The 21,981-nt window shown below is 53.4% G+C and overlaps 1 protein-coding gene and 1 long non-coding RNA gene across 5 annotated transcripts in view; both read right to left on the bottom strand.

The window, feature by feature from the left end:
* Positions 1-21,981, bottom strand: part of AGAP1 (ArfGAP with GTPase domain, ankyrin repeat and PH domain 1) — a 576,306-nt gene that overhangs the window by 471,116 nt on the left and 83,209 nt on the right. The gene's annotated exons all lie outside the window — the stretch shown is intronic.
* Positions 1-21,981, bottom strand: part of LOC121818811 (uncharacterized) — a 73,941-nt gene that overhangs the window by 50,990 nt on the left and 970 nt on the right. The window contains exon 3 of the long non-coding RNA XR_009600460.1: positions 1-21,937. This exon is cut by the window's left edge and continues 50,990 nt beyond it. This is a non-coding gene — a long non-coding RNA (uncharacterized LOC121818811). The remainder of the gene's footprint in view (positions 21,938-21,981) is intronic.

Raw genomic sequence — 21,981 nt, forward strand, 5'->3', positions numbered from 1 at the left:
GCCTCAGGAAATGAGCAACCCCCCATTCCTATTCGGGCTCCACTGTTTCAGGGTCTGTGGTCTTCTACAGGAACCATCTGACCACACAACTGACTATCCTGGCTCCCACCTCCTTCCCACTCAGAGATGGGGAGAGGCAGAGGAGGCCTGGCGAGCCTGCTGCCTCCAGGGGGCACAGGGCCTGGCCGCCCCCCCACCCCACCCCCAGGCTGAGCACCCCTGGTGCCCCTGGCCTGGGATGGCTCCACTTTCCAAGGAACCACACCCCACAGACTCCTCGCCAAGCCCTCTCAGCTGGGAACTCTGAGGGGCAGGGTTCTTTCCCGAGCCAGATTACAAAGGGGGCGGGGAAGGGGGGGTATAAAACACACGCCTTGGAAATTTACAAAATACAGAATCAGAGCTGGCTGGCTCTGATTGCAGCTGTCTCCCTGTGAGGACAAGCCAGGACGTTGATGGGGGCCAGGCAGAGGAGAGTCAGGGAGGGGCCGCACCAGGCAAGTCTGCTACGAAACAGCTAAGAGTCAGAGTCTAACCCCCGCCATGGCCCCCACCCACCCCCTACACGGAGCACAAAGCACAGGGCTGGGAAGTCACGGGCTGCCCCCGGCTGGGACACAGCGGGGCTCACGTGTGCATTCCTAAGTCAGCCTCAGCAGTTCCGGGTGCATTTTTGTGTCTAACATATTTTCAAAAGAACAATATTTGTTTTGGTGGAACACAACATCAAGATATTATCTGTCCCTTTAAAAATTCTAAAACCCTAACAAACCCACAAAGAATGTTCCCACCACAGCTGTCTTGGAGCCTGGGAATCCAAGCTTCTGGCTGCAAGAATCTCCTCTCTGCTGCCCCGTCTCCAGGAAGGTGCCTGGAGCTCCAGAGAGTTTCGGGGAGATTCCCAATCCATCCCCCGCAGTGGGCAGGGGGGCCATACAAGGCTCAGAGTCCAGCACCTTCAGGTGGGAGGAGACACACAGGCTGAGAGGGGGTCTCGAACAACACTCATTCCCCCCAAGAGGGCAGAGCCAGGCTTTCGCCAGCCAGTCCCGCCAGCACACAGAACACCTTCCTCCGCCCTGGGCTCCTGCGCCCTCTGATTTCCTGCAGACAGCACTACAGGGAGATAAGCAAGGACACCCAACAGCAGCTGAATTTCCACGTGAGCAGCTGGAACTCAGGAGCGCCCTGGCGGTTCCGTGCGAATCCGCCCTCCAAAGCAGGGGGCTCAGGCTCCATCCCTGGTGGGAGAACCAAGATGCCACATATCGGCTGGTACGGCCAAAAATAAACACATAAATATATTTTTTTTTAATTAGCTAGAATTCATGAGTAAGAAGGTAAAGGTAATCCAAGCACAGTTTCCAGACAACAGCGGAATGACTGGAACCCAAGGACCATTTGGCTACATGGTGCTTTGGTCTATAAAATCTCCAGTTTCCCACCTGAGATGCTCCCCTGCTTGCTTCTGGGAACAGACTGGTGTCAGGGAGAGATGGCTCTGACCTTAGAGACACTGGAGCTCAACCATGCTCCCTGGGGACCTGGGGAAAACCCCTCGTCAGGGGGCTGACTCTGTTTTCCCATCCAGAGGATGGAAACAAGAACTGAACACCCACCCATTCTTCCCGCCTCCCAGCATCACTGGGTGCATGAGATAATGTGTGTGAAATCGGTTTATAAACAAGGATAATTTATGAGAGATGCTGCTCATTGCTTTGCAGCTCCACGCATCATTAAGGGCGTCGCCATTATTCTACCAGGACCGGTGTGTGACTCCTTCAGTAACGGGCATGATCTGCTGTGATGCCCCGATGTCGTTTCTGGGACAAGATTCACACAGAATAGTGAGAAGACAAGCCCTGGTGACTGTTTAACTGAAGCAGGACTTGGTCTCTGAATAGCGGAAAGCAACCTCCCCATCAGTCTCACTGTCGCCAGCCCTCCCCAAACCCAGGAGCAGACAGATGGGGAAACGGAGAACGACATTCACCTTGTGAAAACCAGTTTGGCTTTCATTAAAAGCTGACCCGTCGGATCTCAGCCCTGTAGCAGAGAACACAGCCCTCTCCCCATCCTCCTCTCTCCAGCACCAGATTTGCCAAGCGGTTAAAAACGGCCATTGGCAGGCCAGCGGCACGCAAGTCTGGACAGGAAAGCCAAGTACGACAGATGGCAAGTAGGCAACCGGCCGCAGCAGACGCCTCGGTTCACACCTGGAAAACGGCCTATCTTGTGGTAATCGATGATCAATACGCGCTAGCATCCAAAGAATTCTCTTCAGACAGATAAAACATAGTTGCTTTATTGTTTCCATTATAAAACGCATGCTTATCAGAGGAAGTCTAGAAAATCTTTAGGAGTAGTCAGAAGTCCAGCTGGCAAGTACCTCTCTGTGCCTGAGGTGTTTTGGTGGGGCTCCAGGAACCACTGAACTGAAGCTGCCGGCGGAAGGGGACACCGCTGTTACCATGGCGACATGAGGCCATGGGGGGGGTGCGACTTCCTCTGCGCACCTTGGATCTGCGGCTGAAACTCCAGGGTCACTGACTAATTGCTGGTTGAGAAGAAATGTTACACAACAAAAAGGTGCTGACGGGGCAGAGCTGGCAATTTTTAGAAAGCGGCGTTTCCGCAACTCCGTTTCTGATGCAGAGTAAGTCTAAAACGTTTGGCCTTTTGTAAATGTGCTTACGTTTCTTAAAAGCTGCCTTCCTTCTATTTTTCCCTTAGGGCGTCTTGATCGTCAGTGTTTCACCTGTTATACATCCACATTTCATTTGGGAACACGGCAAGAAGAAAGTAACTAACAGGGACAAAAGTAATATGATGCCAAAGGCTGTAGCGCTGAGTGATAAGCATAAAAAGGTTCTGATCAGATGCTAGGATTAGGTCACAAGTGGCAAGTACCGTCAGGGGTTTACCTGTTCAGCCCTGGGTCAGTTATCAACTGCCTGAGCCTCAGTTTCCCCATCTGTAAAGTGAGGATAATAACGAGGATATTAACGAAGATAATGGACATGAAATGCACAGCACAGAACACGGAAAAATCGATATTTAGCCCCACTTATTAATGTTTATTATGACAATTATTAAATATTACCCAGAAAAGAAATACGATGTACAAGCATGGCATAAGGTGACAGGCAATACTGCTCTTCTATGTGCTGGTTGGAGAAGGAATAATAAATTTGAACTAAGAAAATGTGGGTTTGGGGTGGGCTGGATTTTGTTTTGCTTTGCTTTTTGGCCACATTACATGGCCTGCAGGGTCCCTGACCAGGGACTGAACCCACAGCCTCAACAGTGAAAGTGCAGAGCCCTAACCGCTGGACTGCCAAGAGACTCCCTTTAAAAAAGAAGTTTTAATTCTATTCCAGATGCCAAGTTAGAGCTGGAGGCTGCCTCAGTTCCTAAGTCAGTGGTCATATGCGTCTCAAAAGCAAAAACGAAATGAACAGATAAACTGCATGGTCTGAGACATTTTAATAAGGCCCGCCCCCCCCCCCCCGTTATCTCAAACAGTTTTCTTCATCTAAATTCATAGATAAGGAATCTATTAATAGCAAACTTCCCAAAAGCAATAGAAAACTCACCCTGCGGCATAAGCACTGACAGGGAGCTTGTATCTCCTGGGTGCCAGGACCCGGCGGCCAGGGATGATCAGAGCATGTGTGCTGGCGGGCGCGTGTGCTGTGGACGCGTGTGCTGGCGGGCACATGTGCTGACGGATGTGTGTGTTGTGGACATGTGTGCTGGCGGATGCGTGTACTGATGGGCGTGTGTGCAGGAGGCTACACACAGCCACCTCTGGCCTGCAGGTGGGCAACCAGCCCAAAGCGCTTCTTTCTAACACAATGGAATAAAAGTAATTCACTAACCATCTAGATTTCTAGGGAACTATTTCGCCATGAAAAGTTTCACCTCCAAACCATTTACTACACAAGCAGGGCTTGGCAGAGAAAGAAAATATTCACATACATGGTCAAATACATTTTTACTTCTTAAAAAAAAAAAAAAATCCCTGAAAGTTTCATACTTGCAGAAGCTGGTTTTTAATACACAAAAGAAGCGGTATCTAACAGACACTTGCCTACCTCCCCAGAGCACCTAAACTGCACATACTTATTCTAAGCTGAGTCTTCCCACAGATTCGGAGTGAATACTACAAGGACCAACCCCCTTCTGATCTCAGTGTTTGGGCCCAAAGAGACAAAGGCCCCGGGTCCTGAGGAACTGACGTTCCAGCCGTGGCGGCACAGGTTAAGAAACAAGTTTACATTAGCGTCGGATGGCTGACCGAGCTGGAAGAGAGAACCGGCAGGGCCGCGGGCTGGAGAGAGGACTCAGCGCTGAGCAGCTGGCAGGCCGAGGTCTCAGCAAGGACTTGAAGGAAGTGAAACCCACGAGGAAGAGCCCTCCAGGCAGAGGCTGCAGCCAGAGCCACAGTCCTGAGGTCCGCACGTGGGAGGAGACGCAGGCCGGCCAGGGCGGAGACGACCCGGCGGGGCTGGCAACCCTCTCCCGCCAGGCACCAGAGAGTAAACAATTTAGGTTTTCCAGGCCAGGAGACCATCGAGGATGTCACAGAGGTCTCCGACTCTGCCGCCGTTGTCTAAACTCGGTCCCGGAAGGTATGTAAGCAAATAACGTGGCTGTGACTCACTCGGACGCAGAGACGTGAATTTCACTGGACTTCCACGGGTCCCGAAATATTTTCCTTTTGATTCTTCCTACCCCCACCCCCGCCCTGAAGCACTCTGTAACCATAAGAACATCCTTAGAGCTCAAGAGCAGCCACAGGGGACTTCCCTGGTGGTCCAGGGGTTAAGCAGCGACCTGCCAATGCAGGGGACACGGGTTTGATCCCTGGTCTGGGAAGATCCCACGGGCTGAGGAGCAGCTAAGTCCACGGGTCTCAACTACCAAAGCCACAAGAGAAGCCACCGCAATGAGAAGGCCACGCGCCACAACCAGAGAGTAGCCCCCACCTGCTGCAAGTAGAGAAAGCCCACACAGGCAGCAGTGAAGGACCAGCGCAGCCAGAAATGAACGCATTAAAAATACACGGGCAGGCGCAGGGCAGACTGGCTCCTGCGACTTGGCAGGGCCTCTGCAGAGTTTGTCCCGAGGACACAGAGGCCGTGGTAGGCGCACACTCTGCAGTAACACGACTGACTTGGATTCCGAGAGTCACTGAGAAGCTCCTGAGGATGGTCTCCCGGTGGGAGGGGTGGAAGCAAAGAGACTGGTCCATGGGCACTGTGACAGCCCTGGAGTGACGGGGGCGAAGGGGGGCTGCTGGGCTGACTCTTCCTGTGCCGAGGGTGCAACGAGGTGGGGGAGTGCCAGCTTCACCGGAAGTGGGGGACAGTGAGCAAAAGAGAGGAGGTGTGATGGATGATCCTGGGTTTAGGGTCTGAACAACCTACTGGGGAAATGCAATGACCGCCAGCTGAGATGGCAAGGCTGCAGGCAGGACATATGGCGGGCTGGGGCCCGGGCCGGGGGAGGGTGCTTCAGACTGGAGGCGAGGAAGCTCACGCACCACCCCCACCCCACCCTTAGGAGCAGCCCAGAGGCAGGCGCAGGGAGGCGTCAGTATCCACAACAAGGGGGCAAAGACAGGCCCGCGCGCCTCGTGTGAGGTCATCCGGTCTGGCTTTGCCGCCAAGTGCGTTACAGGGTATTTCCATTCTCGTGGCTTTCTGACGCGAGACCAAAGGTTTGAACCTCGACTTGCTGAATAAGTAACTGAATGACTCCAAGGCAGGGCGGGGTAGGGGCTCCCTGAAGGCTGTTTGTGCGCCTCTGAAAGTCGACAACCTGAGGTTTGCTGTGGCTGTGATCTGCGCCTGGTAGTCCTGAGAGTCTGGGAGGGATGGCCTGCTTCCAAACCTCCACTGGAAACAGGGCCTGGCCTGACTCAGCCACACAGAGCGACTCTCTTCACGGTCGCGGCCCATTGTAGTCCCTGCACCTCTGTGCCCAGCATCCAGGCACTGCCCTCAACGACCAGGAAGGTCTCCCCACTCAACCATCCCGGCCTCGGGTCAAGCAGGCCTGAGTGCAGGGACCTAGCCAGCCACAAAATGGATGCCCCTCCCCGGAAGGTCCGAGAGAGCAGAGCAAACCAATCTCACTTGAGAGGAAAACCCATCCTCAGTCTGAGCCAAGCCAGCGGGTGGTCAAGGGGAACGAGGAAAGTCCACAACGGCCCTGCAGGCGCGAGGCCCGCAAGTGGTCCCCGGCTTTCTCTCTTTCTTCCCAGCCTTGAGATGTGATTCATTAAAAAAGACCCTGCTGCTAGGAAAGATTGAGGGCAGGAGGAGAAGGGGACCACAGAGGATGAGATGGCTGGATGGCATCACCAACTCAACGGACCTGAGTTTGAGTAAACTCCAGGAGTTGGTGATGGACAGGGAGGCCTGGCGTGCCGCAGTCCATGGTGTCACAAAGAGTGGGACACGGCTGAGTGACTGAACCGAACTGAGATGTAATTGACAAATAACACGTGTAAGTTGAGAGCTGACAGTATGATGATTTGATGCACGTACATACTGTGAAACAATTATCACAGTAGGTGAGTTAACAACTTCACCTCATCACATAAATTACCTTTTTTGGTAGCAACATTTAACATCTACTCTCTTAACAGCTTTCAAGCACATAACCCAGTACTGTTAAGGTGTCCCACTGGTTAAAAAAAAAAAACAAAACCTTCCTGCAATGCAGGAGACGTAGGACACTGGGTTCTATCCCTGGGTGGGGAAGATCCCCTGGAGAAGGGAATGGCAACCCGCTCCAGTATTCTTGCCTGGAGAATCCCACGGACAGAGGAGCCTGGTGGGCAACAGTCCATGCGGTTGCGAAAGAGTTGGACACGAGTAAGCGCCTGAGCACACACGCACGGCACTGGTAAGTCAGCTCGCTACACGTGAGAGCTCGGAACTCACTCAACTGATGTCTCACAGTCTGCTCCCTTTCACTGATATCCCCCCGTTGCGCCCTGGCACTCACCAATCCGCTGTTTCCAAGGTCTTTTTCCCACATGGACCTTTCTGAGTTCACATATAAGTGAAATTGGGTAGTATCTGATTTAGTTTAATTAGCACAACGCCCTCAAGTTTCACCAGGTTATCACGAAAGGCAGGACTTCCTTCTTGTTTACGGCTGTATAATAATCCTCTGTGTATACGCGTTTGTTACCCATGCACCCACCCGCTGACGCATACAGCTCCCGCGTCCTGGCCCGCAGACACACACAGCTCCCGCGTCCTGGCCTCTGTGAAAGGCGCTGCTATAAGCGCCTGTGGGGGTGGGGCTCTCTCTTCCGTACGCTGCTTTCCTTCCCTTAGGACGGATGCCCAGAAATGGGACTGTCAGGTCGCACGGTGGTCCTCTTCTCTGTAGGCATCTCCATACGGTTTTCCATAACGACCGCAGCAATTTCCATCCTGGCACAGGGCACGGGACTTCCTTCTGTCCACATCCTCACCAACACCTGTCTCCTGTCAGTTTGACGAAAGCCCTTCTAACCGGTGGGGATGATATCTCACTGTAGTTTCTCTAGTGATGAATGATGCTGGGCATCTTTTCATGGACCTGTTGGCCATTTGGAGGTCTTCTTTGAAACAGTCTATTCAAGTGCTTCGCCTCTTTGTTAATCAGACTGTTTGGGGTTTTTGCAGGTTTCTATTTCAGGGCTGGAGAAGGGGGTGGTCTTAAAGCCACTTCTGGACGATTCTGTAGGCACTGGAGCAGTGGCCGGGGCCCTGACATCATGTGCAGTTTTCCAAGGCTGAGTGACCGTGACCACTTCTTTATACAGACCCTGACTTGGTGGGGATTTTGGTTTTTCTTTTCCTTTTTGTAGCCACGGAGTAAAGCCTCACACGACTTCGTAGTCATTTCTAACACGTGGGGAAAAGCCATCACCAATTAACACCCTTCGTGTCCGGCTGATTAATTACAGCAAACACCCCCAAGGCCCTCTACAGTCCACCCTGCAGGGTCCACTTCCGGGCCCTGCCCACCCCCTATACTGGGCACCAGGACAACAGGCAGAGCCTGTCTTCCCAGCCTCCTGGTCCCCAGCCCTCCCCGCTTCTCAGTCATCTGATTCCTCCTGGGCAAAACCAGGGCAGGAAGACAGAAAATAGACATGCCCCCGCACATAGGCTAACTCCCTCCAGCTCCCACGCCCCCAGTGGCTAAAAAAAGACACACCTGCATGGGCTCTCTCAGCCCCGAGGAAGGGACCAGCTGTGGTACGCTGGGGTGCCCTCTTCCAGAAGTTTCTATCTTGGCTTCAAGGCAGTCCTCCAGGAGGAAAAGACAGAGGAAGCATCTCAAACTGACTCAGCCCAGCATCCACAGGCCTGGGAACACACAGCTCACCTGCGGTGTGGGGAACAATGGGCCCATCTGTGTGCAGCATCAGGAGGCGGGTCCACAGGAGGAAGCCGCTGGCTGCACTGGCCAGACAGTTACAGGCAGCTGAGCCCCTCCACAGCCCCGAATGCTTACATCAGGGAGCCAAGCTTTGCTTTTCCAGTCTTTTTTATTTGGGGAGAGGGGGCTACATAGTGCTCGTTTGGCGACATTCTATGTGGTGGCTCAGTGGTGAAGAGCGCTCCTGAAAACGCAGGAGACGAGGGTCGGGAAGATCCCCTGGAGGAGGGCCTGGCAACCCACTCCAGTATCCCTGCCTGGAGAATCCCATGGACAGAGGAGCCTGGCGGGCTGCAGTCCACGAGGTCGCAGAGAGTCAGACATGACTTGGGTGACCCAACAAAAACAACAAGGGTCTCAATGGAGGCATGCGGGCTTCTCTCCAGCTGCGGCCCTGGGCTCGAGAGCACGGGCTCAGGAGTTGTGGCCCACGGGCTGAGCAGTCCCCTGGCAGGTGAGATCTCAGTTCCCAGAACAGGGATGGAAGCCAAGCTCCTGTATCAGAAGGCGGGGTCTCAAGCACTGGACCACCAAAGGAGCGGCTTTACACGCTTTCTACATAAACCTCCTACTTTCGTGTGCGTGCCCCACAGACTGCAGCCCTCCAGGCTCCTCCGTTTGTGGGATGCTCCACGGAAGAATACTGGAGTGGGCTGCCGTTTCCTCCTCCAGAGGATCCTCCCCATACCGTCTCTTGCCTCTTCTGCATTGGCAGGCGGGTTCTTTGCCACTAGCACCACCTGGGAAGCCCACGACTTTGCTGTTCACAGCAAGTAAGAAAGGAATGGGGGCCCCGACTCTCACCTCTCTGCATGTAAATGAGAAATAACCAAACCCTCCTCTCTTCCTGGGGATGTGAGGGTCCTCTGCTGAGTCTGTCCCACCCTCCCTGGACCACCAGACCTGCCTGCCTTGGGCACCACAGAGTTCCAGAGCGCTCTGCTCCCTGACAAGAAGCAGGGGGCTCTGATTCCTCACGTCTGCCTGCCTGCCATGGTGACACCCTCCTGAGGCCCCCACCATCTGCCTGGGCTTCTGATGTTGTTAGTCAGAACCCCTCTGACTGCATATCCACCTTTCTTCTAACTTACTTTTTAAACATGATGCCTTCATGATGTCTTAGAAAGTGAAGGCTGATCAGTACTGGGCAGCAACGGGACAGGGTTCCCAGTAGGTTGTCAGCAGGCTTGGTCTCAGCAACTTGCAGTTTTGGTTCAAGTATTTAAGGATAATCGTGAAAAACCGACGACTTTGCCACGAGTCCAACAGAGGTAGCTGGGGAGCTAGGATGTCCCTCAGTCCAAGGAGGGGTGGACAGCACACGCACAGACCACAGGCCACACCACTGACCGCAACAGTCACCCCGGGGTGGGGGGGCTGGGGGGGGGGGCTCAGTTACAGGAATAGCAGCCCATCGACAACAGAATCACAGGCGCAGGGACAAACCAGCGGTTACGCCGGGGAGGGGGCCAGGACAGGGGCTGGAGATTAAGAGGTACGGACGACTAGGTATCAGTAATAAACAAGCTGCAAGATCACATTACACAGCACAGGGAAATGCAGCCGGCAGTTTGTAACAGCAGCAGCTTTAAAGGGAGCGTGATCTACACGCTGACTTCCAATGCTGTCTAATGCTGTCTACTGAAACCGGCTTCCCCGGTGGCTCAGGGATAAAGAACCTGCCTGCAACGCAGGAGACCTGGATTCCGTCCCCGGGTTGGGCAGATGCCCTGGAGGAGGGCACGGCCACCCACTCCAACACTCCTTTCTGGAGAACTCCATGGACAGAGGAGGCTGGGAGGCTACAGTCCATGGGGTGGCAAAGGGTCGGACAAGCAACTCAGCAGCAGCCGCGTACCTGAAACTAACGCGCCAGCTACACGTCAATAAAAAAACAGCACCGCATGTGCACACAGAACAAGACCCTCCGTCTGAGACATTACGCGGTTCTCGCCTGCCACTGCACTGGGCTTAGCACTTTCGAACTGATAATTGGATCGTCCAAGAGCAACGAGTGCAAGAAGGCGAAAGCTAGCTCTGCGTGCATTAAGTGACCGTGGATGAACCCGCTACAGGCCGCAGAGCCCAGCAGTACTCCCTCTGCTGTCGAGCACGATTCTGAGCTGAGGCCCTACTCCAGGGTGTTCTGGGGCTTGGGGCTCTGGTCCCAGGAGACACAGTAACCACCCCACAAGAAGGAAAGGAAGAGGGAGCAGCTGCACGCCAGCACGTGCCTGCTGGGTGGTTGAGGTGCGGCCCTGGGGTCTCCTCTTATAAGGAAACGGATCTCATCATCGCCAAGTAGCAGGACAGTGGGGACGAGGGCTCCCGCGTCGGGGCGGGGGGGCGGGGGGGGGGGGACAATTCCGTCCCCAGCACTGGCCTCGGGAAGCGTTAGTTTTCTTCTTACTTTTGGCCATGCGGGATCTTCACTACTGGGCTCCCGCATCTGGGGGGCGGGGCAGTTCCGTCCCCAGCACTGGCCTCAGGAAGCGTTAGTTTTCTTCTCACTTTTGGCCACGCAGGGTCCTCACTGCTGGGCATGGACTGTCTCTAGTTGAGGCGAGCAGGGGCCACTCTGCTGCGGTGCGCAGGCTTCTCGCTGCGGTGGCTTCCCTCGTTGCAGAGCGCCAGATCTAGAGTGCCCGGGCTCAGTAGTTGTGGCACACGGACTTAGGTGCCCTGTGCCATATGGAATCTTCCCGGACCAGGCATCGAACTCGTGACCCCTGCACTGGCAAGCGGATTCTGAACCACTGGACCACCAGGGAAGTCCCGGGAAACATCAGTTTTCTGGTCTCAAGGGTTGGGGTGGAAGAGGAAAGAAGGCTTAGAGATGATTCCCTGGAGATCTACCATTCTGTTGATTCTAAAAACTGATTTAACAGTCAGTATTTACGTGCACAATCCCATCAAAAGCAGCCACGCAACACCGAGCACCCCGAAAGCCAAGAACCTCAGGGTCTCCCGGGCCCCACCTGCGCCCTCCAGACCAGCAGAGGTGCTGCTGAAATGGGAGAAGAGGTGGCGCTCCTGGCTGGGTTCCACTGAACATCTCTGTTCTCCCTGCAGGCTACCTGGGCAACCCCTGTGTTTACACAACCACATCCAAGAACACAGCCCCCTCGGCATGAGAAACGCCTGACACCCCGTGTACAACGTTCGTAAAACAGCATGCCCTTGCTTCCCTCTGAAGAGAAAACGTTTTGACTTTGTGGTTCTCTTTAATATTTTAATAATCCGCCCTAGTTTATGCTGATTTATTCTTAAAGGGCTCCAAGGCAAATGAATGCACGCATTTTTTTCTTAATTTCCAAAGACAGAGAGGTTCTAAAACAGACTTCGCCACTTCACGTGGCTGTCAACAGCTAGCCTTTGTTCATTTCATGTAAATCATCGATGATAAATATCTCAGCTGTATCTGCAGGGAATCTTATTAGTGAGCTCCGTGTGAGCTCGGTTTAGCAGCGGATTTACACCAACAGGAAGTGGCAGGGCGGTCACTCCCCTCTGTTTACATGTCTCACTCCCTCCATCTACCGGTGGTTGCTTGAAAATGAGTCCCAGAAAAGTCCGGGCTTAAATGTTTCCATAATGGACACTGGAAAATCTATACAGCCTTGCTCCCCCTGGTTATATAATTAAAAGCACTGTACTTCATTAAAAAAACTGAAACCATATGAGCAGACAAATCCAGGCAATAGTGGAGTAGTGTGTAAGAGGAAGGTGGATTCAAGACTTCAGTGAACTGGATGTTCTGAGACTATGTTCCAGTGTGTAGGCTGGATTTGGGGGGCCCAGGGTTACTATCAGCATTTCCGGCAGTCCAGAGGGCATGCTTCTACGGGAAATCTGCTTTTCTAAGTCATGCCCAGCAGTTGTTTGTAAGGAGTTGTAACCATGCTGGAAAAGACTCTTGAGAGGCCCTTAGATTGCAAGGAGATCAAACCAGCCAATATCAACCCTGAATATTCACTGGAAGGACTGATGCTGAAGCTCCAATACTTTGGCCATCTGATGGGAAGAGCCAACTCATTGGAAAAGACCCTGGTGCTGGGAAAGACTGAAGGCAGGAGGAGAAGGGGACAGGAGAGGATGAGATGGTTAGATAACATCACCAACTCAATGGTCACGAGTTTGAGCAAACTCCAGAAGATAATGAAGGCCAGGGAGGAGGCCTGGCTTGCTGCAGTCCATGGGGGTCACAAAGAGTTGTCATGACTTAGCGACTAGACAACCACCACCATACTCGCTGGTTCCCCAACACATCCTTAGTTTTCACCGGCTTCCCCTGGGTGCTGGGCTGAACTTTTCACTCCTCACCTGGGGCACTTATTCAAGGCTGCCCTCTTCCTCTCTGAGACCCCTTCTCCGGGGAAATCCGAGCGAGTTCTTCAGGCCTGAAATAGACTCCTCCGTGCTCCACAACCCTCTCACCTGGCCCATCTTCGGAGTCCCAGGAGCCTCAGACAAAGGAACAGCCCTCTTTCCCCTCATCAAGGCCCATCCAGGGGTCCTGACGCCAGCCACCGCCTCTCAAAAGGCTAAGATTAAACTTCTTTAGAAACGATTTCAGTGTGTCTGTAACTGTGTTGAGACCGTGTTTTTTTAACCTAGAAAAGTACACACCATATTCTCAATCCTTTAAAATAACAATATTGCTCATGGAAGGCCGACTGTGGTTCCCAGCACACAGTCATGCTCCACGTAAAGGAAGAAAACTGGTCAGGACCAAACAATCATTATAAAAGTCAGAACAAGAGGGATCAGAGAGCGATTCCTGTGTTCACGACAGAGGGAAAGGGACAGAAGAGACCACTGCTGACTCCAGTTTTCTCTTCCAGGTTCAATAATAAAAACAGTATTTAAATAGAAAAAAAAATCAAAATGCAATTTCGCAACTAAGAAGAGGCAGTATTAGAATATGTTTAATCACCAGAAGGGGGCAGCATCTTAAAGACTACGTAAGTCCTTCTCTGTCTTGAGTGAGCTCAGACACTAAAAGCTCACATGAGGCTAAAAACACACCAGGTTTCTGTTTAAATATCTCACTCTTCGCTTCCTTTATACCACTTAGAAATATTTTATCACATGCAAACCTACAATTAAAATAAAATTTTAATTAACATGACACGTAGTTATGGAAATTCAACCAGTCCGTCCTAAAGGAAATAACCCTGAATATTCATCGGAAGGACTGATGCTGAAGCTGAAGCTCCAATACCTGGGCACCTGATGTGAAGAGCCAGCTCATTAGGAAAGACCCTGATGTTAAGAAAGATCGAAGGCTGGAGGAGAAGGGGACGACAGAGAATGAGATGGTTGGATGGCATCACAGACTCGATGGACATGAGTTTGAGCAGGCTCTGGGAGATGGTGAAGGACAAGGAAGCCTGGCGCGCTGCAGCCCACGGGGTGGCAAAGAGTTGGACACGCCTGAGCGACAGGACAGCAGTGGGCGTGATGTAAATTAATGCAGTTATTGGTGCAGTGGGCGTGATGTAAATTAATGCAGTTATTGGTGCATCCGTTTCCTTCCAGAGCGGTGGTGCCCTCTTATATTACATGAAAACGTTTTCTTAAAATCTCAAAGTCACAGGTAATTCTGATGCACCCTGCCATCTCAGGGTGGCGGACATCAATAACCAATACAGAGCTCCAGACCCGCAACCCGGACCGCATGGTCTGCCATGCTCTCACTCCTGGCCAGGTGAACAAAGGCCTTACGCAGGATGGGGTGTCGCCTCAGGCTTGTTCGAGGAGTTCAGCCAGCCCTTGAGGCCCCCCTCCAGGAGTCCCAGGACCCCCTCATCTGATCATCACTGACTGGAGCGCTCAGACATCTCTCCTTCTATGGAGTCAAAATGTGCATTCCTGGGATCCCAATACTCGTGGGGCGGCTTGCAAGAAGCTGCACCCATCTCACATTCTATTTCCCAGTCGGTCCTCCCTTTCCCAGGAAAACAGCGTCCCCCTCCCCCGGTAGCTTCAGCCCTGAGAGGGCATGGATTTCCAGCCGCTACCCTTGCCAAACTCCACATTCCATGAGCAGCTCACAGTAGCAAAGGGCACAACGGAAGCTCTGGTTTCCCTCTGTCTCAACTCTGCGACGATTTAACTGGTGTCAACTCCTTCCCAGGCATGCCCCATCTGTGAATAAGGAGCCCTGCTGCGAATCACTGATCACACCCGCAGCAAGGGGGGCCTGAGTCATTCCCAGAGCACCCTCTGTAAGTCTGACAACCAGCCACAAGTCCCCTCCTGGGGTCCTAGTTTCAAAACTGCCAGTATAGAACCAGTCTCTTCTGGAGCCCCACCATCCCCCCAACATCCCCCCAAAAAAACCCAATGGAAGACACCATCTCATGCAAAGGAAAGGTCCCCCTCACTCCATCAGCGCCAGGCTCCTTCTGTAAGCCGTGGCACATCTCCTGGCTCAAGAGCGTGGTGCCCATTAGCAAAACCCACATCCCAGTGGCCTGTGCTCTGGGGTACAAGCACCGTCCCCGTCTGGGGTGGGGAGGACAGGCACAGCTCCTGGCCACCTCACCGACCCCCTTAGACACAGCTCCCCGTCCTCCCAGGCCTGGAACCCTCAGAATCTGAGCCACTTCCACTCACTCCATCTCAGACTTGAGGGAAACAGACACACACAGCACACAGGACACGCTGATTCCTTGGGGACAGACATGTCACTGAGAAAAAGCGTGGCTGACTCTCTGAACCCAAGCCCGTCGGCCTTCAGGACACATTCCACCAAGGACTGCAGTCAGGGGTTCTAGATCCGAGACCCAGTGAAAATCGCTCAGTTCAGTTCAGTCGCTCAGTCACGTCCAACTCTTTGCAACCCCATGAATCGCAGCACGCCAGGCCTCCCTGTCCATCACCAACTCTCGGAGTTCACTTAGACTCACACGTCCATCGAGTCAGTGATGCCATCCAGCCATCTCATCCTCGGTCATCCCCTTCTCCTCCTGCCCCCAATCCCTCCCAGCATCAGAGTCTTTTCCAATGAGTCAACTCTTCGCATGAGGTGGCCAAAGTACTGGAGTTTCAGCTTTAGCATCATTCCTTACGAAGAACACCCAGGGCTGATCTTCAGAATGGACTGGTTGGATCTTCTTGCAGTCCTCAGTCATGTCCAACTCTTTGCAACCCCATGAACTATACAGTCCATGGAATTCTCCAGGCCAGAATACCAGAGTGGGTAGCCTTTCCCTTCTCCAGGGGATCTTCCCAACCCTGGGATCAAATCCAGGTCTCCCGCATTGCAAGCAAATTCTTTACCAGCTGAGCCACAAGGAAGCTCAAGAATTCTGGAGTGAGTAGTCTATCCCTTCTCCAGCAGATCCTCCCGACCCAGGAATCGAACCGGGGTCTCCTGCATTGCAGGTGAATTCTTTACCAACTGAGCTATGCCCAAGACGTCACATTATTTCCTGCTCAAGTCCTTAGCATCGAGTCAGTTCATTCCTATCACGTGCATGGACTTTTAAAAAAATGTCTCTGATCTTTACCTTTGGATCTGATAGACCGGCTGAAGCTGAGGGTGCCATCGGGGGCTATGCTGGTCATGACCTTCGGGGAAGCCCACCTCTGCTTGGTCCCTGTCCCAGGATCTTCTCCCAGTGAGAAAGGAGGCTGTAGCGGGGAGAGGAGCACTCTGCCATGATCCCATCCATCCGCAGCCCTGTGTAGAGGGCACGCCCCTTTCGTCGCATCTTATCCCAAAGTAACAGATAAGGTCCTTCTAAGAGCCTTTTATAATCGTGGCCGGGCTCAGCTTCTCCGACACTTTTCTCCCAGCTCATGTTTATCCACCACCAGCCTCGTACCAGTCCTCACACACACACCCGGACACAGGGAGCTCAGCCTCCTTGCCCACCACAGCCCTGGGAGACGCAGCATCCGCGAGAACAGGGAGGACGTGCACCGAAGGGTTAATAACATTCATCTTTGTGGAGAAATTACGGTTGCTTTCTGTTTATGTTTGCATGATTAAAAAAAAAATAGAACTAGTTTTAAAAATCTGAACCATAAAGAAGTTCTCACTGAGTAAAAATCAGGATAGATGCGACAGCAAAAGAAAACACACTTTCTAGCCCTTTTCAAACCTCCTCCCACAGGATCTCGCCTCTTCCTTCCCCTGGACTCTGGAATCCCGTGTCCCTTCACTGGGATCATCCCCACTTGAGCCCGCCTTCTCCCTCCTGGCAACACGTGATGACAAGAACGTCGAGGTGCCCATCACTTCCCCTAGATCATCTTCACTCCAAAGGCAGCCATCCCAAAGGGGACACGGCGCCTGCCGCTGGCAGGGCCCTCATCACCACGAAGAGCCAGGAGCGGCATTTGAAGGGTTCAGCTGGTGTGAAATTCACATCAGACACTGGAAGAAAGGCATCTCTCAAAGCGTAAGGGTGAACAGCATCCTTTAATGAGGGCTGGATCCAGGAGGGACCAGGGAAGGGCGTCTGCAGAATTCCCGGGGAAAGGAGAGCTTGGAAAATGTGGCAGAGAGATTCTTCTAGACTGGATGTCTGTGGCCACCCCCACCCCCCAAACTCACGTGTTGAAACCTAACCCCCAAGGTGATGGTATTAGGAGGCAAAATGTTTGGGAGGTCATTAGGTCGTAAGGGTGGAGCCCTCATGAAAGGGATTCAGTGGAAGTGTTAGTGGCTCAGTGTCTGACTCCTTGAGACCCTGTGGACTGCCGCCCACCAGGCTCCTCTGTCCGTGGGATTCTCCAGACAAGAATACTGGAGTGGGCTGCCACTTCCTCCTCCAGGGGATCTTCCCGACCCAGGGATCGAACCCGAGTCTCCTGCATTAGCAGGCAGGCATGAAACAGATTAATGCCTTTATAAAAGGGGCTCCAGAGAGCTCCCTGGCCCCTCTGCCACAGAAGGACACGGTGAGAAGATGGCTATTTAGGAAGCACAGACCCACAGGGAACCAAATCCGCTGGTGCCCTGCCCTTGGACTTCCGGCCTCCAGAAGTGCGAGAAAGAAACGCGTGGTGCTTCAGCCCCTCGGCGCGTGGCACTGTCGTTACCGAAGTCCTGACTGACTGATGCAGACACAGTCCGGGTGGAGGAAGCACAGCTGTATTTCAACACGGAGACAAGCAAGTAAGCCCCAAGCATGCAGGGGAGCAGGAAATCCAAGCTGCGGCTAACCTCAGGGGCCAGTTAAAATTCTGAAACCTGCTCGGAGAACAAGCCACGTGGGACCCACCTGTGCTGGAAGAGTCTTGAAAGAGTCCCATCAGTAACAACAATCCCCCACACAACCTATAAAGGGAGGCCAGCTGTAGCCACTGAGCCCTGGGATAAATTTTAGTTAAGTCAAGACGTTTCTGGCATTCTTGGTCTGTAATTTACACTAATAATCCCCAAGTTAAAAAAAAAAAAAAAAAGGATGTAAAAGGAATAGAAAGAACAATGTGCATCCCTCTGTGAATTTCAGGAAATCTAGAAATTTTCCCAAAAAGGAATTGAGGCACTTAAACAGATAGAGTGTAACTTCTTAATGACTCATCTCTGGAGCCCTGTTAATAGCTCTCCTAAAAGCCAATTACTATCCTAAATCAGGATTTCACTAATGCGGAGGAGTTAAACATCATCAGAGGCCAGACCTGACCCGGCGTGCAGGCAGTCACAGTGTCTCGGGTTCCAAAGAAGTCTGCCCATCTCAGCAGCGAGGACAAGCACCAGGGTGGGGGGTGGAAATGAGGGGAGGGACCCTGGGGGGTGATCGTGGAAGGCTGCTAGAAGGAGAAAGAACCACAGCTTTCCCTGCACTCTAAGATACCTGATCCATAATAAACTCTGAGAACTACCCTCCCCCATGACAATTTTCATTTAGCAGGGGCTTGAACAAAATCCTCCAGGGAAAGTGATCAAGTTCCTTACACTCAGCAAAGGACTGGACTTCAGCTCCTGGGAAGCTATACGGGAGCCGCAGGACCTAGGGCTTCCCACTGGGTCCCCACCTCCACGGAGGCGGCTCCATTCACGACCACCCCTGCCCTGAGCATCCTTCCAATACAAGAGACCCCTGTGCCACAGAGGAAACACAGTCCTGCCAGTCCTTCAAGGAAAGTAGGGCCCCCGGTGAGCTCGCAAGTCAAGGCACACCTCCGATCGTCACCAGGAAGATGCAGAAATGAACAAGTGCCGTCTCTAATTCCCTCTAACTGCCTCTATCTCCGTCTGCACTCGGTTCTGTTTGACTGGGACTCCTTCCCATGTCTCCACTTGCTGATCCCTAGGAGAAAGCTCTTCACGTAATGAGGAGGTAAGAGGTGTTTGTGTAATTAATCAGTGACATATCAATCAAAGGGGTTCTATTATTACAGCCATGTTTATATTTGGGTAAGACCTCCCTACAACAGTTCAAAACTTATTCAACTCGAGGCACTGATTCATCCATTCAAATAAGGACTTAGGGAGTGGTTCCTCACTAACCGGCACAAGAATGAACTAACCACGGAGTCAGAGAAAGTGTCTGTTTGCAAGGGACTGAAAACCGCCGCCTCGGTCATTTTCTGTGTCTTGACGGGGTTGCCAGTGACACACACGAATTCTCCTGGTGCAAATTCTTCAAGCCGAATGGCACTCCAGCGAAACGTGCACAAGAAAGCCGCCAGGTGAGCACCTTCCCCAGGCTACTGCCCCACACCCGGTGGATCCCACCACATCCAGAACACCCTTGCGAGGGGAGCTGGCGGAGGTCAGCCTGGGTGGTCTGCCAGGGGTGGATCAGTGGCTCCTACTTCTCCCAGATGGCATGCCCTGCAGGCAACCTGAGGGCTCAGCCACCCACCTGTACACACACCCACCATTGTACACACACAAATGCTCCCACGCCACAGAGCTGAGTCATACGGAGCCCAGAGTCAACTAACATCCTCACACCTACTGTTTAAACAGGAGGTATCACTTTTCCGCCTCACTTCCCCGATCTGCACCTGACTAGCTGATGAGCCCACCTCCCCTTGCCCCCGCCCACATCTAATCTGCAGTCAGAACCCGTCTCGACATGCCCGCGGTGTCCGCTGTGATCCGTAACCTTAGCGGTTAAGTGGTTACTCCATTTAGCTCTGCTTGGCGCAAACCCCAGCAGCATGTGGCTACGGCTTTTCACCACCACCCCACCATCTCAAGAACTTCTCCAACTAAAGAGAGGTGACCAGATCAGCTTCATTTGGGGGGTCTGCACAAAACAAGGAGCTGACCACCCCCAGAAGAAATTAAGATGACGGTGGATACCAACGGGTGAGAACATGATGTGTAATAGATCTGAACGTACCTGTTAACTTTTGAGTTTTTAGAAAGGAAAAAAATTTATTTAGTAAAAATAGACTCACTTCTGTGAGATCTTTTTTTAAGGGTCCCCTCCAAACCCACCTATGGCCTCCAGCCTCCACAAGACAGCTGGGGACCCTCCTTCCACAGACCCAAGTGTGCCCTCTTCCCAGCAGACAACTACTGACCCGAGACAGTCACTTGGGCCCAAACACCCTCCTTTGGGAACATGCCCGTGGCCGTGGTCCTCCAACGGTGATGGCCACGCGGGGGTGGCCTGCCCAACCTCGGCCTCCTCCAAGCTGCGCCGGGACCTTGGCGTTGGCCTTCAGCCTCTACCTGTCAGGGCGAAGAGACGGTTATCCTAGAAAATGTGTACAGAGGTCTGGGGATGGCCAGTTTACTAGGGAACCATTCCAACTTTAAAACACAGGGGACATTCTCCCCCAGCTTCAGGAACACATTTCATCAAAAAAAAAAAAAAAAAAAAAAAAACCCAGTTCTGTAAATTCTTGCCGAAGCTGCTGGCCGGGGTCAGAGTGTTAGAGAGGAAACGCAGGACCCGGTGCAGCACGCTGGCTTTCCTGGGAGGCTGGGAGGAGGCGCACTGGCCCCAAACTCTAGTTGCCAGCGATGGAGAGACGGGCTTGGTCCCCGGGTGCCCGAGTTCTGGCGGACTCCCAGCTCCCTCGGGTCACCACTCCGGCAGCAAAAACCCTCGATGTCTGGTCCATGCTTGTGATGCAAGGCCTGCTGAGAAACACGTTTGCACATCCTGCTAAAGGGATGCTGCCCTTCAGTGTAAGAAGCCCAACTCTGGGCGTTCCTTTGACCTCGAGGTTGCCCTTCAAACCTGACCACATTACTATGCAGCAAGCCCATGACCCAGCAGCGGGGCTTCTGTCGGAGCAAGGAGCTGCTGCTGCCTCTAAAGGGGGCCCGCGTGGTTCTCAATGGGCCATCGGGGACACCTGGGGCAACACCCATCTCCAGAGCGCAGACCTGGCCAGCACACTTGGACAGGGCGGGAGTCCTGGCCTCGGGGCACTGAAAGCCGTGGTGTGACACTCAATGGCCACGACACATGGCCACACTGAGACACGGAGCAGCACCGCCAGCGCAGCCCGCTCACACATCTCCAAGGTCAGGGTCAACCCGGGGCCAAACGTTCTGAAACCACAATCGGGAGCCCTGGAGCCACATCTGGGACCAGACATCTCTTCTCCTTCGGCAGGGCTGGCGTCACCTCCTGACTCCTGCGGCCTGTGTCCACCATCACCCGTCACCTCCTGATACCTGGAGCCTGAGTCCACCATCACCCATCACTTCCTGACTCCTCCAGTCTGTGTCCACCATCACCCATCACCTCCTGACTCCTCCAGCCTGTGCCCAGCATCACCCGTCACCTCTTGATACCTGGAGCCTGAGTCCACCATCACCCATCACTTCCTGACTCCTCCAGTCTGTGTCCACCATCACCCATCACCTCCTGACTCCTCCAGCCTGTGTCCAGCATCACCCATCACCTCCTGAATCCTGTGGCCTGACCAGCATTGCCCTGTCACCTCCTGAATCCTGTGGCCTGACCAGCATTGCCCCGTCACCTCCTGACTCCTGCAGCCTGTGTCCAGCATCACCCCTTCACCTCCTGACTCCTGTGGCCTGAGTCCACCATCACCCCATCACCTCCTGACTCCTGCAGCCTGTGTCCAGCATCACCCCGTCACCTCCTGATACCTGGAGCCAGAGTCCACTATCACCCATCACCTCCTGACTCCTGCAGCCTGTGTCCAGCATCACCCGTCACCTCCTGACTCCTCCAGCGTGTACACCATCACCCCGTCACCTCCTGACTCCTGCAGCCTGTGTCCAGCATCACCCTGTCACCTCCTGACTCCTCCGGCCTGTGTCCAGCATCACCCCGTCACCTCCTGACTCCTCTGGCCTGTGTCCAGCATCACCCTGTCACCTCCTGATTCCTCCAACCTGTGTCCAGCATCGCCCCATCACCCCCTTACTCTTCCAGTGTGTCCACCATCACCCCATCACCTCCTGACTCCTGCAGCCTGAGTCCAGCATTACCCCGTCACCTCCTGACTCCTCCAGCCTGTGTCCAGCATCACCCTGTCACCTCCTGACTCCTTCGGCCTGTGTCCAGCATCACCCCGTCACCTCCTGACTCCTCCAGCCAGCATCTGTGTCCACCATCACTGACT

This window comes from Ovis aries, chromosome 1 (assembly GCF_016772045.2).
Source record: "Ovis aries strain OAR_USU_Benz2616 breed Rambouillet chromosome 1, ARS-UI_Ramb_v3.0, whole genome shotgun sequence".
Classification (NCBI taxonomy): domain Eukaryota; kingdom Metazoa; phylum Chordata; class Mammalia; order Artiodactyla; family Bovidae; genus Ovis; species Ovis aries.